This window comes from Orcinus orca, chromosome 17, assembly GCF_937001465.1.
Source record: "Orcinus orca chromosome 17, mOrcOrc1.1, whole genome shotgun sequence".
In the NCBI taxonomy this organism is placed as follows: Eukaryota; Metazoa; Chordata; class Mammalia; order Artiodactyla; family Delphinidae; genus Orcinus; species Orcinus orca.
Window position 1 is genome coordinate 76,205,802 of NC_064575.1, and position 15,822 is coordinate 76,221,623.

The window sequence follows — 15,822 nt, forward strand, 5'->3', positions numbered from 1 at the left end:
TTATGGAATATCTTTTTCAGTCCCTTCACTTTCAGTCTGTGTGTGTCTTTATCTCTGAGACAAATCTCTTAGCACATAGATGGTCTTGTTTTTTTACTCAAATCATCTACTCAATATCTTTTGACTGGAGCTTCAGTCCATTAGTATTTAAAGTGATTATTGACAAGCATGTGCTCAGTGCCATTTTGTTATTTGTTTTATGGTTGTTTTTGTAATTTTTCTCTGTTCTTCTTTTAGTCTCTTGTGATCTGATAATTTTCTTTAGTGTTATTTTTGTTTCTTTCTCTCTAGTTTTTGTATATCTATTGTAGTTTTTTGATTTGTGGTTACCATGTTGTTCATATATGCTGACCTACAACTATATCTACTTGTTTTAAACTTAGTCATTTAAATTCCAACACATTTTAAAAGCTTTACATTTTTTACTCCCTTCCCAACACGTTTTGTATTTTTATGTTATATTTTACATCTTCATGCCTATCCCCTAACTGTATTGTAGTTATAGTTGATTTTACAATTTTTGTCTTTTAACTTTTAACCTTCATACTAGCTTATTTAAGTGCTCCATCCACAGGCTTTACTATATGTTTGCCTTTACCGTGGGATTTTTCCCTTCCTATAATTTCTCATTTTCTGTTGCACAACTTTTCTTATTCAATTAAAGGTAGATCCTTTAACATATTCTTCTAATTTCTCATTGTTTAACTTGCTCTCTCTCTATGAAATTAGGTAAAACAGTTACCTTATCCCAGTCTTGAAGGTGTATCCTTGTGTGGAAGTGTCCTTATGCAGTCTGCATCTGCCCAGTGAATTGGTGGGAGAACTGTATCTGAAGTGAGCATGTACTGCACTGTCCCCTGGGGTGTGCTGGCAGCCACTTTCTTGGTGGGAGATAAGGCTGGAGTTGGAGAGGCTAGAGGAAAAGCCAGGTGCAAGCCAGGGCTTCTCCTATGCTCAATGACAGTCATTGCCCTAATGGCGGCTGGGGTTGATGGGCTGAACCTAAGGGGCAGGATCAGGTACCCTGAGGGAATTGGGTTTCTCCCAGGAGTGATGGCAGTCTTTGCCTTGGTTGGGGGTGTAGCCAGTGACCAGAGGCTTGGGGCTGCACTTCTGTGCTTCCCCCGCTTCCCATCTCTGGTGTGCACACCTTGGTTAGAGAGGCAGGGTTGGTGCCACACCACTGAGCTGGCCCTGCCCCCTCCTAAGTATATACAGGGATGAGTGCTCTGATGTCGGTCTCCACCCTGGAGCTACTTTTGCTCCCTCTGGAGTGTGTGCAGATACACAGGAGCTGTCAATGGCTATCTCCAGTCAGAGGCAGGGCCAATGTGTAAGCCAGCTCCATTCTGTCCAAGTGTGCACACTCTTGTTGGCTGGCAGCCTCCACCCTAGTGGGGAGCAGTGCTGGAGCAGGAACCTGTTGTGAGCTGGGGGTCATCCTGGGGTGGTTTTGGCAAGCTGGCCAGAGCCCCAGGCAATGCTCAGTCTGCTGCCTCTGTGCTGTGAGTAAGCAAGACTGTGTGCATGCCCTTCAAGAGTGGAGTCTCAGTTTCTTACAGCCCTCTGTTAAGCTCCATTGGTTTTCAAACCAGCCAAGGGGCTCATCTTCCCAGTGTCGGACCCCAGAGCTGAAGTGCCTAACATGTGGCTCAAACCTCTCATTCCTCAGGGAGGATCTCTGAGGCTGTGATACCCTGCTGCTCTTCTGTGTCCCTTTCTGGGGGTGTGGGCCCCAACCAGGTCACTTCTCATCCCCTCCCGCCAGACTCTGTGTGGATCTTTCTCTACATCCTTGGTGGTAGGAGAGCTGTTCTTCTAGTCCCCAGATCAGTTTCAGAGAGTCACTCTGTAGGTCATTGTAGTTTGTCATTTTTTTTTTCTTTATTCCCTTAAACCTTCTTTTTTTGTTTTGTTTTTTGGAATTTTATTTCATTTATTTTTTATACAGCAGGTTCTTATTAGTTATCTATTTTATACGTATTAGTGTATATTGTAGTTTTGATTTGTTCATGAGGCGAGGGGAGCCCAGCATCTTCCTGCTCTGCCATCTTGATCTCTCTCAGGTGCTTATCGTTAAATGACTTTCCCAAGATTGCAAATGGTCTGGGGAGCCAGGCAGGCCTAATTAAATACTGATTATATTGCCTCATAGCTCTGATTTGGGGCATGTTTCTTTAAATTTCAAAGTTTCAAAGTCCTCATCTAAGAGGAGATTTAATGATACCTATTTCTTGAGTTTAAATGAGAAAATCCTCTCTTGACTCCAGTTCAGCCTCCATCTACTGCTCTTTTTCCTGTAACAGAAAATTTTATTTAAAGAGTTTCTACATTTTGTCTCAAATTTTTCTCCTCCACTTTTTTCTGCTTAATTTATGCTCACTTGTCAGTCACTCTATCAAGAGTTCTTACCATGATCAACAGTCACCTGTCTATTGCGTGATTTCAATGCCCTTCTTGTTCATTGCTATCCTTCCACTCCTGTCCTGTCAAATTCTAAACCAGATCATATCAGTCCTCCGCTCTGTGTGAAAAACTCCAATGGCTCCCATTTCATGCAGAATAAGATGCAAACAATCTACTCACTTCTCTCTGGCTTTGTTTCCTACCACTCTTTCCAGGCTCATCCATTTAGACCTTGTTGGCATCTTACTCCTCCTAAAATATGTCAGGAATCCTCCTCCTTCTCTCTTTACAGGGCATTTCATTTTTCTGTTTTCCTGAAATTTCTTCTCTCTGTAATTCACTGGATGATGACTCCACACCTTCTGATTCAAATGTCAAAATCTCAGTGAGGATTTCCCTAACTATCCTGTTTAAATCTGCAGCCCTTCTACCCACCAGCACATCCTCTCTCCCTCCCTCCCTCTCCCCCTCTCTCCCCCTCTCCCTGTCCCTCTCTCTCCTTCCCCACCCCCCTCTCACGAACACACACACACACACACACACACACACACACACACACACACACACACACACACACACACACTTTAGGAAACGAAATCTCTAAGAGATTAAAGAACATTCCCACCATTATAATGGTTCATGTAGTTAGTGGCAAAAGTGAGTTTCAGGCCTCCAAACTTCTATTCACTGTAGAAGAAACATTGGGTTAAGAGCTAGGAGGGCCATGTTTAAAGGCCCTGCTTATTTGCAGGACCTATGTGATCTTAGGAAAGCCAAGTCACCCTGCTGGGTCTACACTCCCTCATTGGTAACTGAGAGCAAAGCATGGCTATTTGTCTCCTAAGCCTCTTCCTATGCTAAGCAATTATTTTAAAGATCTCTTATGTCACTGGGAGCTAAAGATTGTCCTATAACTCCCTCGTCCACTCACGTAAGAAGTTGCATTATTTTTTTTCCAACATAGTGTTTCTGGTAAGTCAATGTCGCTGACGATCACAGGGAATAAACTACTTATCTCCGCAGTTATGTTTGACTAATTTCCTTCTTCTGAGGCAAATTGGAGAAGGAGGGCTCTGGAATTGTCTTTAGCTCTGTGGTGAACTGCTAATTCAAAACCACAGGGTGCTCTTTGAGAAACTGCAGACTTGCATCTGATAACCATTTTATGGGAATGTGCCTCGGCCCTTTAGTTGTGGTTCCCCGCAAGATGCCAAGATGAGTGCCATGCTTCCAGCAGATGAAAGGTCCATGGGGGTCTGTGCCAGAGACCTCTGACTACATCACTTGGCATTGGCTGATTTCTGCTTATTTTCTGTATAAGTGAACGTCTCTGGGCTACACTCTCATTTGAATCTTTGGTATTTCAGTGAAATTCACATGTGGTCAAGTGGAAATGCTATCTCCAGAATGATATAAAGTGAACCAAGAGAATTAGATTCTAATGTTTAAGAAAAGACATAGAGAAGTTTTCCAATCATGGCCTTTATTTAGTTTATTTTTTAGGAAGAGCATTATCTTTGTAAGATGTCAGCACTGACTTTTGAATTTCTGCCCAGTAAAGGCTGAGAGGGAATTGTCAGAATAAAAAGGGAACAAAACTGAAATAATAGTTGTCAAATCCCGGGAATATGGTATGCACTTTTAAAATACAGTATTTTCTTTGGGAGGCATTAAAAATGGTGAAGAGCCCTGCTCTGGAGCTAGACTGCCTGGTTCAAATCATAGCTCTATCACTTAAAGCCCCAGGACTTTGAGCAAATCAATTCACTTCTGTGCTTTGGTTTTTGCATCTATAAAATGGAAATACTAATAGTAGTATATAAGGTTCTTGTTAGGAGTACAAAGGCATCTGAGATTATGAAACATTTGTGATTTCCCCTGTAGCACATTGCCTTCCATGTCCCTAGCTCCTAAAGGACCTGACTTTCTCACGCAAGAGGCAAGAGATATGTTTATTCTCTGTTTATTGATGGCTTACTCTGTGCTGATACACTACATGCCGGAAAATGGGGATTAAATAATACATCCCTTTGCCCTTTAGACATTTATAGTGGGGTACAGGAAACACACATAAAAGCAAATAACTAACTATTGCTTTTAAAAGTCTAGTGTTTTTATGGAGGAAGCATGTTAATAGCAAAAAAAATGTCTTGGTTTGCCGAGAAAACAATATTTGGACTCTATCTGAAATACACATTAGGGATTGGGCATTGCAGACAGAAAAAGCACTAACAAGACAGAGGCAGGAAAATACACAGTGTCTGGGAGCATATTTGCCAAGACTGCCTCATCTTTTGTTGGTCGTGTACATGTTGATCTCACCCATTATATTTAAAATGGCTGGCAGAGACCCTTTCATCTCTGTATTTTCCTAGCAGAATGTCTTATATGTGATATAAGTGCAGACAATGTACGGTGGATTGGTTTTCGTTGAAAATGTGATTTAGATAATTAAGTGCTATAGGATTTCAGAAGAAGGAGTAATTCTTTCCATCCTGGAGGTTTCATGGACCAGTAAAGGATCAAGAGGATTTTTTGTGAGTCAGATTTTGGTAGAGAGGAATCCAATTAGAGCAAAGCACATGAGCAAATGCACTTTTAATCCCACGCTAGTTATAATTTGGGTTCTAGGAGTCACATCATCAGAGAGGTGTATATGCTAGTTCCAAGTTATTCACCTCCCCTTTGGCCAACAATCTTTCCCTTCACCTTGAAGGGCGTCCTATTCCCAATCTACAGGGATGGAAACACAGTATTCAGGTTGACATCTACCTGTCCTCACTAATTTGTCCTGGGAATGGCAGTTAACCAATCAGACAAAATCACCCCAAAGATGATAGAATCATTATCTGAGACCCTCCAAAGTTTCACAACTTTCCAGTTACATTGTAAAATAATCTCCCTGCCTCCCTCTCCCTCTCTCCCCCACTCCTCTCTCTAGTTGGCTTATATTTTCTTTATGTGCTTTCAAATAAAAGATTCCACCCTAATACAAGATGAGAAACCACCATTTTGGGAATTACCTCCTTAGAATCAGAGGTTTAAGTATCACATGGAAGGAAATTCTTGTAGCTGTGACCTAAAAAGCAACTAAACAAAAAAGCCAGGATTGGACTCAACATAAATGATTAGTCAATGAGGCAGAATCTAATGTTGACTCTATTTTATTACACATATCGGATAGCCTCACACCAGCACTTGAAAGTCATACACACAAGCAACAACCTATGAAGACTAAATGTGTAGTCCTAGTCTTTAGTGACCAGCTACGATTCTCATTAATTTTTCATTCATTCATAACCCAGTCATGAATTGATTGTTACGGCATTCATTCAACAAATGACCATATGACCAGTGTGAAGAGTGTGAGAGAGATTGGGTATCTCCTAGAGAGTGGGAAAACTAACTGGTTTTAGGAATTATTCTCTTCAATTCCCTCAAGTCCCCTGAAGCATACCTCCAGCCAATGTTTCTGCCAACTACTGTTAAAATAAGTGTTGTATAATTGCTCCAGGCTATAGTGATGTTATGACATCTGAAATATTGTCAAAGAACTTTCACCAATTCCTAACTGCCTTCTGACCTTTACCCTCTCTTTCCTCAACCATGTACTTGAGAACCAACATCCAACCTGTTGCTCTTTTAGCTACTCTGTAACACATGTAATACGTATCTTACACATCTCTGGCCAGACTTCATAACTTAAAAAAAAAATCCACAGAGTACAATATAAGTGGAGGAAAGGTGGCTCACAGTGAAGTGAGCAACATGGTGGCCCACTGCAGAACATCCTCAACTCATGTTAACACGGTAGAGACCTTTTACAGTGTGGCTCACCAAAGCTCACTGCTCCAACCAACTGGCTGAGAGCACAGGTAAGTAAAATATATATTAAGGGCATAATGTAATGTGTTGAGATACAGATACATAAAAATATTGCAGACACAAAAAGCTTTCCACTAATCAGTTCTGTATGGAGAGTCGTTCTAGGGATATATGTGTTTTAGGTGAAGGAATTGCATTAAGAAAAACTGGAGGTTAGACATCCCATGCGCTACCCGTTATGCCACAGAGCTGGTGCAATCCCACTTCTGGGTGTATATCCAAAAGAAAGGAAATCAGTATCTCAAAGAGATTTGCAGATTCCCACATTAATTGTAGCTTTATATACACAATAGACAAGATATGGAAACAACCTAAGTGTGTACTGATGAAAGAATGGATAAATGTGTATGTGTGAGAGAGACACAGAGAGACAGAGACAGAGGAAGACAGACAGAGACAGAGAGAACATGCATGCTTGTATTTATTTCTCTTTAGAAGTGGCGGCCTTTCCTGAGATTTCAGTCTGTATGGTTCCCTGTAGCCTCAGGCCTTACTGGCTTGAAGAAAATTTATGATTTTGCACTCGACACTCTTTCCAGTGTTCTATATCTTAGGTAGACATGAAACCCTATTGTTCTTTCAACAGATATTTCCGGAGAACCCATGATGTTTCAATAACAACTTTATGCACTGGAGTAACAGGTTGAAAGCTTAGTCTCTGACTTCCAGAAGCTCACAGTCTTTTGAAATAAACATGTCTGACATTTTAATTCAACTTAGTAAATAGTCTTAAGGGAATATATGCAAAGAACTATGACAGTATGGAACACAAAATGAATAATTCTACGCAGCAAGCTTAAACTGGGTGATAGAAACAGTTACACCTGAGCTGGATTTTTAAAGAAAAATCCTTAGCTCTGCTGTGGAGTATTTAGAAGGAAATTTCATGCAGAAGAAACAGCATTTGAGAAGGCACAGTGCTATGAGAAGTCTGTTGTGTCCAAGGAGTATTTAGCAATTTAATGTGTCAGAAGCACAGGGAGCACATGGCATGTGTTAAGTAGACATCGCATATGTAATAGATTTTAAAGGGAAGCCAGGTGGCTTATTTTGTTGTCATTGGTTTTGATGTAGTGCATATGGGACACACAGGTACTCAGGTACTGCTGGGTAGATTCAAGTATTTATGCTTAAACCGAGGGTCTCATTTTTCCTTCAATGATCAGTCTTCTCTGTTCTATAGAATAGGTAATTCATGCCCACTTTATCTTTCTTTCATTCACTGGAACTTTTCAATTCCTATCTCTTCTTTAATTTAAAAATTTAAAATTCAGTTTATATCACATGAAAATCTGTGTTCAGAGCTTCCTGCGAACGACTGAAGGAGTTACCATTTCTGCCTGAGATTCTTATATGGGAGTGATAGGCTAGGACTGAAGAGCTCTTTCTTCCTGTATAAAGGTCATGTGTTCTTCTTAGTTCCCACCTGACACGCTTCCCAGAGTCCTCAGATGGCCCGCTTCACAGCATTACTTTGTGCACCTGGTCCCTGTAGGATTTCGAGCATCCTTTGCTCTGTTATCTTCAGGCACAGCTTTCATTTATGTCTTCTCCCATCTCCCAGGCCTTATTTTACCCCAGGCGCGGTACCTGCCAGGATTGTCTTCTTTAAATCCTTAACATCAGTGACAGCCCCTGAGTTAAGTTTCGCATTCACATTCATGGTTTTGACACTAATCTACTTAGGTGTGCATGGCAAATATCTAGTAAATACTAAAATTCATCTTAAAAACTCACATCTTTTGTCACTTAGTGTCAGACTTTTTCTCTAACACACTGGGCTTCGCATTTCCAGCTGTTCTTTGTATAATTCCAGCCACCACTGAGCAGTCCACTCATTTCAATAGCCTCTCACCTCACTGCCTTTCTCCAGGTTTCCACACACTTTTGGTTTCCTTATTATGTCTTTTTCACTAACTTGAATTAGTCTGGAATGAAGTAAATGCAAGTTGTTTTAGTGGTTTAAACAGTTATGCTCCCATCTCCCTCCAAAATCAACAAAAACTACTGAGTCTATAAATTTAAAAGTAGAATTTAGACCAGTAATTATAGTTATGGAGTTAAAGAATTTTCAATGTTTTTTTTTTCTTTTCTTAGGCTTATCGTCTCAGAGTAGAAATCTGAATTCCTGATCCTCTTTTTCCAGTAATTTCATGTGAGAAGTACAAATCTGTTTACCCAACATGCCTAATGACCATTACTAGCATAAATAAGGGGAGTCAATAGACATACTCGTTGAGTCTGTCTTTCGAAACATAGTAACATCACATGACACATATTCCCAGAGGAATCAGTTGCCTTTTTAAGCAAAAGATGGGTTTTTAAGACAAATGTTTTTTTATTCCCTCCACGCCACCCAGAGAAAAATGTAAGAATTCAGACAAGATCAACTCAAAAATGCATAATGTAGGGATTTACCATTTGGGTGGCGTAGAAACAACTCACCTTTTAAAACATCATTATTTATGAATTTGACTTTAGCTGCTCTGTGTACATCTTTTCTTTTCTGGCCAAGTATTTGTGACATGAAAAATGGAATGGCATTTATCTCTCGTTTGATACTTTTAGAAGTATATTAAGTAGAAAGAAGCTGACTTCATTAAGTGAAAGGACATCACACCTAAGAATTCAGCGAGCAGGTCACAATTACCCTCCTTGTTTTTACCTGCTCTTCTACTCCACTCTGAAGCTTTTCTGTTGGAGATTATGGCAGTTGCAAAATAAAATATGAGTTAATCCTCCTCCTTCATCATTAAGAAAAATAAGCAAGTATGGTACCCACAACAATGGTTTACATCAAATAAAATCATTCGGGGCTTTGTATATGTGTGTGAGGTGTGTGTGTGTGTGTGTGTGTGTGTGTGTGTGTGTGTGTATTTATTTATTTATATATATGAAGAGAGAGAGAGAAATTGCCTACAAGGAATTGGCTCCTGTGATTATGAAGGTGGGCAAATTCTAAAATCTGCAGGGTGAGTCAGCAGCCTGGAGACCAGAAAGACCATTAGTTTAGTTCTAGTCTGAGTTCAAAGGCCTGAGAACCACGAGAGCTGATGGCATAGTTTCTACCCAAAGACTGGCAAACTCAAGACCCAGGAAATGCCAACATTTCGGTTCGAGTCCGAAGGCAGGAAAAAAAAAGCAGATGCCCCAGTCTGAAGGCAATCAGGCATGAAAGGATTCTCGCTCGCTGGGGGATGGGTCAACATTTTGGTTCTAGGCAGGCCTTCAACTGATTAGGTGAGACTCACCCACATTAGGGAAGACGATCTGCTTTACTCAGTCTGCTAATTTAAATATTCCTTTCATCCGAAACACCCCACAGAAACACCTGGAATAATATTTCACTAAATGTCAGGGCACCCCATGGTCCAGTCAGGCTGACACAGAATATTAACCATCACACAGGGGAACCCATTAAGGAAGGATATACTCCTCATAGCTCACTCAGAAGTTTTTTAAGCCTTCAGTTCCCAGCAGCTGTTAGACTGAGGGCCTCTATGTTTCACTGGTTGTTAGCTGGTGGCTACCCTCGGTTCTTGCTGCATGGGCCTCTTCAACATAACAGCTGGTTTCAGCAAAGGCAACAAGAGAAAGATAATCTGCTAGCAAAATGGAAGTAACTATCTTCTGTAACTAGATCACAGAATTAATAGCCTAACACCTTTGCCATATTCTGTTGGTTAGGAGCATGTCACTGGGTTCAGCCCATACTGAAGTCAAGGAAATTACATAGAGTTGTGAACACCAGGATGTGGACATCACTGGGGGCCACTGTAGAAGCCTACCTTTCACACAATTGAAATGCGTGTTGAACGTTTGAGTAAGGAAGAAATACAAACATTAGAACCGGGAAAAGGGGACTTGTCTCAAAGTTACAAAATCTGGATTTGAGGGACATTTTTTAAAAATCTTACTAGCTCCACGAGCTTGTGCAAATTAATTACTATCATTTAGCCTGTTTCTTCATATTAAAATGGGTATATGCTTCTATGTTGTATTCCCTTTTTCTTCTGGTAAGGGAACTTGGTTTTCTTTTTCCCTCCCATCTCAGGTCAAGTGATTAAGGTAGAGCTGATATAATTTCCCCATTCCTATAGGGATGGGCATAGGAATCAGGTCTGACCATGCAAAGCCATAATGACTAGTTCAGAATGGAACGCAAGATCCATTCTGTGTTCATGAGAAGCAGGTATAATAGGACGTTTTCTGAAAGTGTTGGGCAAGTGAAAGCCTTTTCTTCTTTTTAAAAATTTTATTTATTTTAAATTATTTGGTTGCATCAGGTCTTAGTTGTGGCTCATGGGCTCCTTAGTTGTGGCAGGTGGGTTCCTTAGTTGTGGCCCGTGGGCCCTTAGTTGTGGCATGTGAACTCTTAGTTGCAGCATGCATGTGGGATCTAGTTCCCTGACCAGGGATCAAACCCGGGCTCCCTACATTGGGAGTGCAGAGTCTTATCCACTGTGCCACCAGGGAAGTCTTTTCTCAGTGAGGTTGAAGCTGAGAGAATGTGAGCCTGAAGTTGCCTGTGGCCATGTGGTTACTGATTGGAAAAGTCCGAAAGAGAATAAAGCAAACACAAAAATTCATTTCTGAGATGTAGAGAAAGAGGTGGATTCCTAAAGATACTGACACGGATCCAGCCTTGCCTGAAACTAGACAACCCCAACTCTTATACGAGTTAATACATTTCTGCTTAAGTCTATTTGAGTCGTGTTTCTGGCCGTTGCCTGGTCTATCCAGTGCGTAGAACACAGCTGGCTCTCAACAGATGTACGCTGACTAATGTATAAAAGAGCAATTTTTGGAAGTTTAGCATTGAAATCCAAGGGGCAGGAAGTTGAAATATATTCCCCCCCACTGAGTCTTCCTGAGCCCTAAAATTCTGATTGGCTGCTTCCCGGAACACTTCTTTGAGACTCTTCTCTTTTGAACTCAGGTCCAGAATATTTAGGAATGGCTTAGGCTGCTCTTTTCTGTTGATTCATCCCAATCCCCAGGCTCACTGCTGAGTAGGTGGGCCAAACTCATAAAACTCTATCTCTCAGCAGCCCCGGGCACAGGAAACTGGCCCGTAGAATTTCCAAAAGGAAAAAATAAAAAAAGAAAGAAAGAAAATCACCCAGCCTATAAGACCCAGAACAGGAAGCAAAACTAATGAAAGAATGTCCTGGGCTTTCACAGGAAATTATTCTCACTCCACCTCTATAAAAAGTAACAGATTTGACCCCTGATTTCTCCCCACCTCCTTCTCTCCCTAACTTTCCAATAGAGGCCACGAGAGTGCAGGAGCCAGACTGAGGCAATGAAAGACAGACCACTTTTCACGAAAACGATCATCAGAAACCATTTTGTCATAGCCAGAGGCTGCCACAGCCAGAGTAGTTAAGGCTAGTGAGTTGCTGAATTGGACAATTTTGAGTGAAGAAATTCATAGCAGTTACTGGTGATCACAGAAGCACAGTATCTCTTTCAGATAAGAAACTAGAGAACTGAACAGAAAAAAATATATATTTTCAGGCTGCTTTTCTCTCTGTGTTTTTTACTACTCATCAAGGGAAGTTCAAGACATTTTACATCTAATACCTTGAATCGATTTTGATACTATATGACGGTTGAAAGGGAAAGGCCGAAAGCAATCAATGATCCTAGACCAACAAGGCCCCAGGCTGAATCCTCTGAAGAATTGGTTCTTTCTGCATTTTTCTCTGCAGCCTAGGAAGCTAGAATTTGGCCAACCAGTCCAGAAAACAGGCTGCTATCCACCCCAGGTGGGTGGGTGGGTGGGGGGGCATTGTGAAAGAATAGCCTGTATCCATCACTGCTATGCAAAGAAAGAACAGGTTCACATGCAAGACCCAGCCAACCAAGGATCAAAGCATCAGACCCAATAGCGGGCCCAAGTGATAAGGGTAGGACCTGGGGTCAGTGCACAGCACAGGCACTGAAGTGAGTAACCACTCAGCCCAAACCTCAGGGAATTTCTCAAGTCTCATCCATTGTGACTCTGAGACCCTTGAGGCCTGGGGCCACTTTTCTCTTATTTTCACTCTCTCCAGCGTTTACTATGTGGCTTGGCAGGCATATGTGTTGGTTGAATGAATGAATGAATGAATGTTTCTGACATAAAAGAGAAAATATTTAAGACTCCATGATCAAAATGGAGCTAGAGAATATTTTTAGAGCACTTCAACGTAGAAATGATTCCTTGCCTCGGCACACTATTGTGTAGTTTTGGGTTTACAAAGTGATTTAGCATTTACTACATGATTTGATCATCATAATCCGGGATGTCAGACAGGCCAGATATATTATTTCATTTATTCACTCAATCAACATGTGTTAAATTATTGTTACTGTGGTCAGTCTGTTAGTAATTTGGCAGATAGGAGTACATAAGATGTGATCCAATCTTGTGCCCTCAAGTTCACGGTAGAGTGGAGGGTGTATATATACACACACACTGGTACAGATAATGACACCAAAATATACATTTAGACAAATAATTACAATAATATATGACAAGTGTTAATGGAGGAACCAAGAATGCACATGAGATGTTGAGTAATTTGCCTTTGGCAGCCAGAAAAGCTTCACAAAAGTGATGACATGTTAAATGAAGAAAACGAATTTGGCAAATATCCAAAGATACGGGAAGACTTTCCAGAGGAAAAAGTAGGGCAAACACAGAACATCATTTGATACAGTAGAACAGAAAATACTTGCTGGTCAGTGGCAGAATATGAGACTAGAAAAAAGTTGAGGGTTTCCCTGGTGACGCAGCGGTTACAAGTCCGCCTGCCAATGCAGGGGACACGGGTTTGAGCCCTGGTCCGGGAAGATCCCACATGCTGTGGAGCAACTAAACCCGTGCACCACAACTACTGAGCTTGTGCTCTAGAGCCCACGAGCCACAACTACTGAGCCCGCATGCCACAACTACTGAAGCCCGCGCACCTAGAGCCCGTGCTCCGCAACAAGAGAAGCCACCGCAATGAGAAGCCCACACACTGCAAGGAAGAGTAGCCCCTGCTCGCCATAACTAGAGAAAAGCCCGTGCACAGCAGCAAAGACCCAACGCAGCCAAAAGTAAATAATAAATAAATAAATTTATAAAAAGGAAAAAAGAAAGTTGAGGCCCAGTCATCGAGGGTTGGGAAGCATCAAGCTTGAATCTTGCCTTCCAGGCCATTGGAGCCGTTTAGAAATGTTAATGGGGGTGTGTGTATAAAACGTTCAGACATGCATTTTATTACCCAGATTTCCAGAAGAGGAATCTGAGCAACAAAGGTTAGATGACTTTTCCTGGGTTATAGGGAGAATAATAGGAAAGGCAAGTCTTTGCTGGATTGTAAATGGAATGCCAAATGTCTACTTCCTGCTCAATGCTTAATCATGAGAGACAATATTTGTCATGTGGAAAAAGAGTTGATTATAATCAGACTGGAAAGTCATGTACCTGAAAATCTTTAGAAGGGAAGATATAGGGGAAGGAACAAGATAGAAGAGTAGGTATGAAACAGTTGTTATCAGCCTGAATCTGTTTTACATTTCATTCCAGAGCCTGCAAATTAGCACCAACACAATGAATCTTTGTAAATTAATGAAGGTACCAGCGGGAAAGAATCAATCAGCCACTCTTGTTCCAAAACCCTCCTAGGTAATAACCTGAAATGAACCTGGGAGTCATGACCCGCACTTATAGCCTGCTTCATACTCTTTGAACAAAAACAATTAAATAATCACATTCCTCATGGCCCAACTTCCTGAATGTATTAATTAGATTAAAACACAACTTGTCAGGATCCCTTGAGAGGAAGGGGTTTGCTGAGTGCACTTTCTCCTGCCCTCCAGCTTCCAATGGCACGTCCTGCTTTCATATGGAGGGAGCCTGTACCTGTCCAAGCAAGCCTCTTTGCCACACACCTGATCATACTCCTTCTGGACCTGGCTGCCTTACACCTTCTCTTACCTGGACTCCTCCTCTGATGGCATTCTTCCTCCTCTACAGGACAAACATCTCCATTTCCGTTCTAATTGGGTTACAAATCCTCTCTTAAAGTATAGAGGCCAGTTGATAACTCTTCTTGGCTCGATTTCAACATTCATTCCATCCATCCATCCCTCCCTCCCTCCAATCTCTGAGAGATGGGCTCAGATCCTGGTACTGTGACTTCCTATCTCTGTGATCCCAAACAAGTTATTTAATCTCTCTCTCTGGCTCAGTTCCATCATCTGTAGAATGGAAATGATTATAGGTCATACCTTGGGTGGCTTATATGAGGATGAAATGAGTTAATTGCTGTGAAGCAATTCGAATAGGGCCTGGCTCATTTAATGAGCAACTTCTCCTTAGTAGGATTTTGGGGATTCAAGTATGAAAATGGCGCTGTTCCTGCCACAAAGTACTAAAACACAAAACAGATCCAACCATACATCAGGTTCAATGCGGTGACAGAGAGGTACATGTGGCATCCTGAGAGCACAGTGGCTGGGACAGCTGCAGCTAGGCCAGGGTACTCCCTGCCAGGGCTTCTGCGTGTGCTGCCACTGGTCTTGTGATGCTCTTGGGAGAAACCTTAAAAACTTTATTCCCTCACTTCAGTCAGGTCTCTGCCAAGTAAAAAGCCTTTTCGGACGCTCTGACCTAAACTACCAGCACCCACTGCACTGCGTCATTCTCTGTCCCTTTCCTTGTAGTATTTTTCCTCATGGCATTTATTACTAGCTGGCATTATGTTATGCATGTACCTGTTTATTTGTTTATATCAGTTGTTCTCAAAGTGTGGTCCAAGGAGCCAGGAAACTTACTAGAAATGCAAATTCTTGGGCCCCATCCCAGTCCTAGGAAATCAGCATCTCTGGATGTGGCATTTAGCAAGCTGTGTTTTACCCGTCGCCTGTAGGTGATTTGGATTCTTCCTAAAGTTTGAGAACCACTGGCTTATAGTTTGCCTCCACGGGAGAATGACAGCTCCTTGAATTGCAGACTTTTCTGTTTACTGGTGTATCCCTGGCGCTTAGATCCACATCTAACACAGAATAGGTGTTTAATCAGTATTTGTTGAATGAACAAATGGGTGACTACATCTCACTTGGTGGCAGAGCCAAAATCATTTCTCTATTGCCCAGCTCTATTTTCTTTCACAACCTGGCTGCAAGATATAAGTTCAATTTTAAAAAGACCGGAGTGCTAAAAAAAAAAATTACCAGTATGCTAATATAAAAAGTTAAATCATTTATATTCAAGGTAAAAGACAGTGGATTTTTTGGATCTGTATGTTGATATACATGTATCTTTTTGCTGGAGAAGATACTTAGAAAATGCTTAGTATTTATATAGATAGAGAAAGATATACATAAAAACAACTGTCAGAAGCTCATTAAAGCACCATCTTTTGAGCTTAAGTTTATGCTGAAGCTGGTTTCCTAATACTCGGGAGACATAGGGATAAAGAGTTTGATAGAAATCCAGTTTGCAGCAGAGTTTTGCAAAAGAAAGAATCGTCGGACTTCCCTGGTGGCTCAGTG